This window comes from Crocuta crocuta, unplaced genomic scaffold, assembly GCF_008692635.1.
Source record: "Crocuta crocuta isolate KB4526 unplaced genomic scaffold, BGI_CrCroc_1.0 scaffold290, whole genome shotgun sequence".
Lineage (NCBI taxonomy): Eukaryota > Metazoa > Chordata > Mammalia > Carnivora > Hyaenidae > Crocuta > Crocuta crocuta.
Genome location: NW_027527429.1, coordinates 5,780,192 through 5,790,848, shown reverse-complemented (window position 1 = coordinate 5,790,848; position 10,657 = coordinate 5,780,192). Strand labels below are relative to the sequence as shown.

Sequence of the window (10,657 nt, the reverse complement as noted above, 5' to 3'; positions counted from 1 at the left end):
TGATTGCCCGATTCACCCTCCCTCGCCCTCTTTCCAGAAGACCCATGAAGGCACATGCAAAATTGCGAAATTGCAACTGCACCAGAAGCTAAGAATATCAATTAAAGCTTGGCCCCAGTCTACGGGGGATTTCTGCCAACAGTAGTGCACATGAGGACAGATTGAGGGACTCTCATTAGCTGATGCACAATGTGGTTTCTGGAATAGAGCTCTGAGGTCAGACGAGAGGGAGCCAAGCCCTTCCCAGAGGTGTCAGCAAATGCCGGGCAGTGAGTTCCCGGCAGGATGGGAACAGCACCCCAAGGTGAAGAGACTAACCACGGACAGTCCTGCTAATCTACTTTGTAAAGGTTGCACCCATCAGGGAAGCAGCTCACAGCTTCATCTGGAAGGATGGGTGGCCCAGGTGAGCACCTACTAACACTGGAAATGTGGTGAATGGCTTTTCTTCCTGCAAAGGCTCTGAGAAGGCAGTTCTATGAGCCCCAGAGAGGCTGGGTTGGTGATCATGGTGATCAGCTCAAGTGGGCTTCCATAGCTTGGCCCTTCCTCTCCTTCTTCTTCTTCTTCTTCTTCTCCTTCTTCTCCTTCTTCTTCTTCTTCTTCTTCTTCTTCTTCTTCTTCTTCTTCTTCTTCTTCTTCTTCTTCTTCTTCTTCTTCTTCTTCTTCTTCTTCTTCTTCTCCTTCTTCTCCTTTAAGTGTTTCTTTAAATTCTAGTTAGTTAGCATATATGATAAAACTGGTTTCAAGAGGAGAATTTAGTGATTCATCACTTACACACGACACACAGTGCTCATCCCAAGTTCCTGCCTTAGTACCCATAGCCCGCCTAGCCCATTCCCCACCCACCCTCAGTTTGTTCTCTATCGTTAAGAGTCTTTCACGGTTTGCTTCCCTCTCTCTTTTTTTCTTTCCCATATGTTCATCTGTTTTGTTTCTTAAATTCCACATAAGTGAAATCATACAGTATTTGTCTTTCTTTACTGACTTATTTTGCTTAGCATAATGCACTCTAGTTCGATCTATGTTGTTGCAAATGGCAAGATTTCATTCTTTTTGATAGCTGAGTAGTATTCCATTATATATATACACACGACATCTTCTTTATCCATTCATCATTCGATGAACATTTGGGCACTTTCCATACTTTGGCTATTGTCAATAGTGCTGCTATAAACATCGGGGTGCATGTGCCCCTTCGATACTATATGTTTGTATCCTTTGGGTAAACACCTAGTAGTGCAATTACTGGGTCGTAGGGTCATAGTTCTACCTTTTTAACTTTTTGAGGAACCTCCATATTGTTTTCTAGAGTGGTTGCACCAGTTTGCATTCCCACAGCTTGGTTCTAATGTGGTGCAGGAATATAATTTCAGTAGATATGAAGTTGGTCAGGCGACATCAGGTTTTATACAACTGAGAGGTAATGTTAGTAAAATTAAAAATAAGGACATGAAAAAGTAGCTAATGCTATTGTAGGAACCATATTGCAATAAATATAGATGCATCAAACCAACATTAAATGTGAGTTGTTGCCATAAAACTCCCCTAGAGGCTCCTGGGTGACTCAGTTGGTTGAGCACTGACTCTTGATTTTGGCTCGCATTGTGATCTCACGGTTCATGGGTTCAAGCCCTGCCTTGAGCTCTGCAACCTCCAGTGCAGAGGATTCTCTCTCCTTCTCTCTCTGCCCCTCTCCTGTTTGCTCTCTCTGTCTCTGAAAATAAATAAATAAACCTCAAAAAAACCCTCCTCAGAACAGAACAACAGAACAGAAATTTTAAAAGATGGGTAAAGTTATACATATATAGGCACACACAAATACAAGAAAGAAAGATTTTTAAAATTGGTCTTAGGGGTGCCTAGGTGGCTCAGTCAGTTAAGCGTCTGACTTTGGCCCATGATCTCATGGTTCGTGGGTTAGAGCCTTGCATCGGGTTCTGTGCTGACAGCTCAGAGTCTGGAGCCTGTCTTCAGATTCTGTATCTCCCTCTCTCTCTGACCCTCCCCTGTTCACGCTGTCTCTCTCTCTCTCTCTCAAAAATAAAAAATAAATAAAAAGTTTAAAAATTTAAAAAATAAAAATGGTCTTAGACAAAATACTATGATGGGTAGATCATTAAACAGGAAATATTATTTTAGGTTGGGGAAGATATAATTATAATGAAACCATAATGATCATGAATATTTATGTGCCAAATAAAACAACATGGACAATAGTATTTAAAGCATAGACTGCTAAAAATCTAAGAAGAAATTCACTACAAAAATATTTAGAGAGGTACGTGGGTGGCTCAGTCGGTTAAGTGTCTGACTACAGCTTAGGTCATGATCTCACAGTTTGTGAGTTCGAGATCCATGTCAGGCTCTATGCTGACAGCATAGAGCCTGGAGCCTGTTTCAGATTCTGTATCTCCCTCTGTCTCTGCCTCTTTCCCACTCTTACTCTCTGTCTCTCTCTCTATTTCTCTCTCTCAAAAACTAAATAAATATTTAAAAAAATTTTAAAAAAAGAAATAACTTATCTCAAACATCTAAAGGATTTTTATAAAAATAATTATTAATAGTTACAGGATAGGAAACCTTGTGCATAGAAAACCAAAGTGCACAGGAAAATCTTGAATTATAAAAGTGGCCACAGTGTATTAAGTTTGCAATTAAATTAGAATTTGTAACTAAAATTTAAACAACAGAAAACAAAAATAATTGGAAATCTTTAAACACATCCCTAAACAAAGCTGATTAGGAAGAATCGTTCCTCGCAAATACCACGAGCTCTAAATTTTTACCAGTGACTTTGATGCCCGGAGACCATTCACTCATTGCCATGTACAAGGAAGGGCACTCCATGCCTGAAAATCACAGTTTCAGAGACCCTGAAACGGCACCAGGAATCGCTAAAACAATTACTTAAGTGTAAAACAGACTTCAGAACATTGTGGAACATACACTCCTATTTTTCAGCTAAAAAGTAACAAAAAAAAAACAAAGGACATGAGCCAATTGTGGCCAGTGACTGAGAGGCGAAATTATAGGTGATTTAAATCTGCTTCTTTCCATTTTGTGATTCTCAGATTTTGGATGGTGATTATGGGATGATGCAATAAGCAAGCAATAGACTTTTTTTTTTTTTAAGAAAAATTTGAAAATTACAAGCAAGCCCAGGGTGTGCTGGCTGTGATTCGGATTCTGGGGGCTCTGTGGCTTGGCCTGGGGAGTAACAGCCCCCATCTCTGTCATCAGAGCCTGCTCAGGCGTCCAGGAGTGGTGAAGGGTGCTGCCCCCAGGAGGCTGAGTCCCCAGGCAGACCTGGGTCCTTGGCACTGACAGGCAGTGGCCCCCTTTGGAGTCCACCTGGGGCTACAGCAGCTTTGGGGTTCTGAGTCCCAGTGACAGAGCACAGCCTGGGACCCAGGAGTGGGGGAAGCCCTCCCCCCCCCAGTATTGCTGACTCCAGCTGAGGCTGTCCTGGGGTCCTCTTGCAAGAGTTGGGGACAGACCCTTCTAGAACAAGGGAATGAAGTTCCCAGAATAGTGGGTGTAAGCAAAGCCCTAGGAAAAGTGCCTGTGACCATTATCTTGACCCTGGTTTTCCCCGTGGTCATGTGGCCAGGAAAGCATGGACTTGACCAAAGACACCGGTTTGTTGTTGTTTCTAGGAAACAATCTCTCTGTGGGATAGATTGCAGCCTGTTGCTCGTATGACAGAGATGTTTCCTATGTCACAGTAAGAAGTTAGGAGCCAGTGAATAAAAAGCGCGTCTTCATTCATTCATTGACGATTGGGCATTTGTTTTCCATTCTAAATCTTGCTCCAAGTTTCTGTTTCATTGTGTGTTTGTGATGTGTGTGTGTGTGTGTGTGTTTGACACCGCGGGTCTGTGGCAGAATCAGACCAAGAGTCAGCACCCGAGAGAAGGCCTGAGTGAGTGCCCAGGGTACATCGTCTAACCTGGTACTCTGTCCTCTCCTGCCACTCATTTCTGATAGGCGAGGGAGGCAGCATGTCGGTCAGCTGCCGTGATTCTCCAGGCCACTTGGTGGGCTTTCCCTTCATGTCGTAAATTAGCCTCCTCAGCCACCTGAGTCCCCTGGAAGCCGCGAGTGGAGATCCACGCAGGATGTTTACGGGGGAGCCCGCTGGGGTCAGCGCTGGAAGCGGGGTGTAGGGAGGTGGTGGGAGTTAGCTGTGACACCATCTCGGGGAAGCCTTAACTGACCCTCCGGGGAGGCCTAAAGATGGGATGACTTCCAGAATATTCCACAGCACGGCAGAGCCCCATGCTCGGAGGCGAGGGAGAGAAAGCTTCAGGATGGAAAGGTACGTGTCCACAGAAACAGAGCTGTTGGGGAAAGGAGCTGAAGTGGGCTCTGGGCCGCAAAGTGTGGAGGAAGCACTCTTCTCTGCTGTGCACACACCAAACCCTTAAGTCTGCCCTCCTCGTATTCTGTGCTCCATTCAGTGGCGCGCCCATCACCCTTCCATTCAGGGCCAAGACCACGAGCAGCCCCTGCCCCTTGCACTACCCGCCCCCCCCACATCCAAAGCATCAGCAGGTCTAGTTGGCTCTAACTCCAAAATGACTTCTAATTTTAAAACGATTGAGTGCCAGCTATTTTATTTATTTTTATTTTTTTCAGCATTTTTCAAGTTTATGTATTTATTTTGAGAGAGAGAGAGAGAGAGAGAGAATGAGTGGGGGAGGGGCAGAGCAGGAGAGAGAGAGACTCCCAAGCAGGCTCCACACTGTCAGTGCAGATCCCAACATGGGGCTCAAACTCACGAACTGTGAGATCATGACCTGAGCTGAAAGCAAGAGTCAGATGCTTAACCGACTGAGCCACCCACGTGCCCCGAGTGCCGACTATTTTAAAGCTAACTCTCATTCAGTCTTCAGTCACCCCCTTCCCCACCCCAAAACAGCACTGAAAATGGATACTCCTACTAGCTATTCTCTGTCGTGGAGGGCAGAGCACTCTGGCCGGGAGTGTGGCGGGTTTCTGGCCCAGGGAGTCTGATCTGTGTCTCTGTGTGGCCCAGGGATCTCTGTGTTCCGCTCACTCACGTCTTGAATGTGCTCTAGCAACATGGGAGGAAGGGAGGAATTTGTCCTCTGCTGCTCCAGGACGGCTTCTGAGCTCATCCCTTCATTTATCAGTTTAACAAAAAATCAGGAAGTGCCTCCTGTGTGCCGGAGACAGTGCAGCTACGTGCTGATGAAATTAGGTCTTCCGGAGCATCGTGGAAGAAAACCACGAGGAGAACGCCAGCTCCTTGAGGGGGTTGGGATGCAGGCAAGCCAGGGGTGTTAATAGGGTCCCACACAGGGAAGGATCCAAAGCCAGTCCTGAAGGGTAAATAGGAGGCGTCCCGCTGGATGGGGGAGGAGCAAGGTGTTCCAGAAAAAAGGAGCAACATGCCATGAAACCAAAGGGTCCTGGGGGGAGCGGGGGACGGGAACATGGGCATCATGACAATTCCTGTTTAACACCCTTTGGACTACATTGCCTGCTTTGGAGCCTTCCTTCCCGACGAAGAGAGAGAGTCGCAGAGTTAACATTCTTGCCTGCCTTGCCCCTCCCCCTCATTCCAGTGCAGGTTGAGGGATTTATCTGATTGAACAGTTGGGAGACGACAGATAGGATGGCTTTAGGCAATCCCTGGGCGCCCTGGCCCCCCAACCCCAGCTCACCGGCCTCCGCAGGAAGCACAGAGCTTGGGGCTCCCAAGCCCACTTGCCTCTTAGGGGGTGTGGGCTGCCTGGGTTCCCAGGGACTGCGTGCACTGTCCGTGTCTTCCTGGGTTCAGGGTCAAGGACCTCGCCGTGGCTGCACACCCAGACTCGTTATGGACTGAACATTTGCGTCCCCTGTAAACGTGTGTTGAAACTCTACATTCCAACGTGACAGCAACAGGAGGTGATTAAGTTTACGTAAGGTCGCGAGGTCACGAGGGTACAATTCTCGTGATGGCATGAGTGTCCTTTTTTTTTTTAATAGCTTGTTTTTTTTTTAAGTTTATTTGTTTATTTTGAGAGAGCAAGCATGAGTGGGGGAAGAGCAGAGGGGGACAGGGAGACAGAATCCCAAGCAGGCTGCACACAGTCAGTGCCAAGCTCCACTCAGGGCCCGAACCCATGAACAGTGAGATCCGTGACAGAAGCTGAAACCAAGAGTGGCACGCTCAACTGGCTGAGGCACCCGGGTGCCCTGGGCGAGAGTCCTTCTGAGACAAGGAAGAGGGACCAGAGGTCGCTCTCTCTGCCGTGTGAGCACAGGGAGCAGGCAGCCTCTTGCAAAGCAGGGAAGGGTCCTCCCAGACACCAAGTCGGCCAGCACCTTGATGGTGCACTTGGCAGCCCCCAGGACTGTGAGCAGTAAATGCCTGTTGGTGAAGCCCCCCGTCCGTGGGACTGTGTTGTCGCAGCCTGATCGGGGACAGCCCTGTTCTCCACAACCAGCTGCTTTGGCCTGGCCTGTTCTTTGTTGGTCTGTCTCTGTTGTTCCTAACTCAGGGTGTGACTTCCTGGGCTCCCCCCACTAAAAATACTACCTTACGTCCCCCTTCCGGAGGCTGCTCAGGGTCCCAACCCTGGGCCTCTCCTGGCATCGTGAGTGGGGAGGAGCACTTGTCGACCACTCACCAGGGCGTTCTCTCCCTCCGATGCCCTCATTTTCCGGGGGTGGGGGGGAATCGAGGCACGGGGACTGACTCACGGTCACACACCCCGCGAGACCAAGGGCATATGACAGATCTACATCACATCCCGGCACCTAAGGCCCTGAGCTCAGAAGAACCCTGCACTTAGTTTTCACGATCTGCTGTTCCCATCTCGAAATACTTTCAGAATTTCTGAACAAGACCCCGCATTTTCTCCCTGGGCCCTGCACATGTCGCTGTGGGCAGAACTGAGCTCAGGTCCCCTGAGCCAGCCTGGTGCACTTTCCAACACCCCACCTGATAGCTGAGTGCTGGGGACCCTGAACGAACACATTGCCCTACTGAGATATTCAAAGCTAAAAGGCAGGGGTCGCAGCAAGTTATTCCTGGGCCTCAAAGTCCCCAGTGAGTGACATCCAAGATCTCCGCCCCAGGCAAGATAACTGTTGCATTTTCTTCCTGTAAAAACGACCTTCTGGGACCCCTGATTGCTGTCTGAGCTGAGGCTGCAGGCAGCTAGCATCAGAGTCACCGAAAGTCAAATGGGCATGATGGGCGGGAAAAGAAAAAAGGTCAGGACAGCCTGGAAAGGCTTTGAGAAAATGTACAGGGCAAAGAGGACCTAAGTGCTGAGAGAGCTGAAGAAATTGGGAGACTGAGAGGGGCACCTGGGTGGCTCAGTCGGTTAAGCATCTGACTCTAATTTCCACTCAGGTCATGATCTTTCTCACGGTTCATGGAATAGAGCCCTGTGTTGGATTTTGTGCTGATAGCACGGAGTCTGCTTAGGATTCTCTCTCTCTCTCCTTCTCTCTCTGCTCCTCCCCTGCTCGCACTCTGTCTCAAAATAAATAAATAAGCTTTAAAAAAAATCCCAGCTTGAAAGAAGGAAAGAAAGAAAGAAAGAAAGAAAGAAAGAAAGAAAGAAAGAAAGAAAGAAAGAAAGAAAGAAAGAAAAGAAAGAGAAATTGGGAAACTTGCAAGCCTAAAAAAGGAGTCCCAAACACATTTCTCCATGGAAACTGTGGGCAGTGGCCCTTTGTAAGGTCACATTGGTGAAGAGTAGCTGTTTCTCTCCATACCAACGGCAGTGCCTCTGAGCTATAGCGGTTCATCTGCAGCCGGGGACAAGGAAAGTGCTGTCCCTAGGAAATTGGAATTTGCCACAGAGAATAGCTTTTCTTGACAGCTTCTTCTGCACGAGTTTCCCATATCCATGAGATCCCCTTTTTCTCTCCTACCTTGGACCCCATCTTATTCTTGTTGGATTATTAAAGAGAGTGGATTCTGTGCCTCCCTGTGATGGGAGCCCTCATCCCATGCACCCAGACTCTCAGCTCCCGGGGTAACTCACAGGAGGAGAAGGCAGGCTGCTCCGTGGAATATGTTCAAGCTCCGCGGCACCTTCCACAACCTGGGGTGGGATTCTGGTCCAAGAAGCAAGATTATCATTCATGGTACAGAGACCACCATTTTATAATATCTGCCTTTCAATGGACAGTCAATTAATTCCACCATTTGGGGAATGAATCAATGAGAAAAATTAACTGTTAAAAAAACGTAAGCCCACTAATTTCAGAATAGAACTTCCAGAGAGAAGTTAAGGATCTTAAATAATTCGTGTTCTAGGTGGCCCCTTTGGAAGGCCCAGGGCTTCCTAAATGATGCACATAGGGAACACTGTATTCTCAATAGGGAAACACACCATTCTACAGGCAAAGGTGCGGGAGGGCGGTCCAGGTCTTCAATTGGCACGGACATCAGAGATACAACAGTGGCAAAGTCAGTTACTTACTTGCTTGGCCAATTGGCTACTTTCCCTTAAGGACACATTGCTGGATTCCTTGCTAAGACTCCAAGGAAAACAAAAAATGTTGCCTGATGTCCACCATTTCCGTTCCATTTCTGTTTCAATATTAGAATACTCTATGGGGATTGCGTGCAGCTAACGTCAGTCCTCTGTGGGGTCAGCTGCTGGGAGCCACAATGTTTCCCATGGAAGAGTTCTGTTTTCTGAGGCCATCGGAGTTTCCAAAGCAGCATAGTGATGTACGATTTGCAGTCTTTCCTCCAGAGTGACCAGGGAGCCAGGGCCCCCGTTGGGGGGCCGCCAGAACTTTCTGACTCCCTCCCTAGAAATGAGATCGGGCCGAGGCCCACAGGTTGTTTGGCCTCCCAGGGCCTGCGTGGGTATCTTAGTAGCATCTGTCTCGAGGCGATTGCATACTAGACCCATGACAGCCATCTGCTGACTGCATCGCCTCTGGAGAAAGAACAGGCCGGGAGGCAGGGTGATGCCCTGTGTGCTGCGTCCAAGGGCATATGCAGTGACAGGTTCTGGGTGAAGGTCGTTGGCTCTGCCTGTCCTCGGGCGGGACCCACCAGCACTGTGCCCTGTGCAACGTCTCCGTGTGACATTTTTCCATGGAGCCACTCCGTGGTGAGCGAGAGGACAGGATCCTGGCTTTCAGCGGCGGCTTAGACACCCCAGAACTAAGCAAGACGACTACTGCCAATATTTGGGGGCAGGCAGTGTGCCACCAGCTATTACACTCTTAGCGTCTGATGTGAAGACCAGGAAACACGAAGACGGATGAAAAGCAAGTTGAGGGAGGTCTGCAGCCGGCCCACGCCATCAGCAGCCGGACAGCAGTGCCCGAGGCCCCCCCACCCCCGCCCCCTCTCAGCTCTGGTTCCCAAATTGCCCTCCCTTGTCTGGAGCCGCCACTCTCGGAATGAAGTGGTTACATCTTGTGCTCCCTGAATCACGCTACGACGCAGGCCATCGGAGGAGGAAGGAGCTGTCCAGCTTCTCCAAATCAATGATGGGCTGATTGAGGGGATGGGGCCTCTAGTCTCCTGTGACTTTCTTTCCTCTCTTCCGTTCCAGTGCCTTTCCCTCTCCATCTCATTCCATGCCACAGAATACAGCTCAGATGTGAGTCGGGGGAGCAAGGGACAAATCAGGGAGGAGTGGAGGCCCGACGTCGACCTTTGGTGTCCCTATTCCTCTTTCTTGATCGTTCATTTGCCGTCCTCGGAGACCAGCACCCCGGGTCCGTCAGAAAGCATGCAACCAACTTCCTTCCATGAAGGAAGTCTCAACGGACTTGTCGGGATAACCTGATTCTGGACAGGAGTATTACACATGGGAATGTGAGGAATGTGCCTTTCCTTCGAAAGAGACATGGGAGAAAGGAACCACTGGCCACCAAGGGAAGAGTGGGGGGAGGGCAGATTCCCTCAGTCGAGAAGCTTCTTCTTGAGCAATACTCCCTGGGCTGCATTTAACGCACAGTGGGCAGGAGCCTTACCAAGGAGGCTGGCTGGTGGCTGCTGCAGGTCACCCAGAGGGACATCTCGGGCAGGGTCAGTGAAGCCCTGAGCTGCCCCCAGATGGCTGGCTCAGAGCCTCAGCCTTTCAGGGAATTTGAATTGGTCATTCCCTGGGGAATTAATAGCACTGGCTGACCTCAAGGCAGTGTGTATATGTGTGCGAAATGCATAAGTGGGTTGAAAACTAGTAACAAGGCAAACACTTGTGCACCTACCATCAGGATAAAAAGTAAGGTAGATCTTCATGTGCCTTAAATTCTTATTCATCATAAGTCTGGGCTCATGATGCAGTATCATTGATTCACGATCTCTGTACAACCTAAGTGAGGACATGTGAACTCATCACCCAGCCAAAAAACCATACATCACTTATAAATTATACCTGGCAGCTCACCCTCCCCCAAAGACTTCCTGCTATCCAGACTTCATATTGATCACCCCTCCCTTCTTTTGTGACCCCAGGTAGCATGCGAATCCATTGGACAGACTTTTTTTTTTTAATTTTATGTCTTTATTTTATTTTGAGAGACAGAGAGCAAGTGGGGGAGGGGCAGAGAGAGAGAAGGAGACACAGAATCGGAAGCAGGCTCCAGGCTCTGAGCTGTCTGCACAGAGCCCGACGCAGGGCTCAAACCCACAGACTGTGAGACCATGACCTGA

At 48.7% G+C, this 10,657-nt stretch overlaps 1 long non-coding RNA gene across 1 annotated transcript; it reads right to left on the bottom strand.

Moving 5' to 3' along the window:
- Positions 1 to 4,602: 4,602 nt before the first annotated feature.
- Positions 4,603 to 9,778, bottom strand: LOC144226283 (uncharacterized). Its single transcript, XR_013333583.1, has 2 exons — positions 8,457 to 9,778; positions 4,603 to 8,088 (listed from the first exon to the last, which is right to left on the bottom strand). It is a non-coding gene; the product is annotated as an uncharacterized LOC144226283 (long non-coding RNA).
- Positions 9,779 to 10,657: the final 879 nt, after the last annotated feature.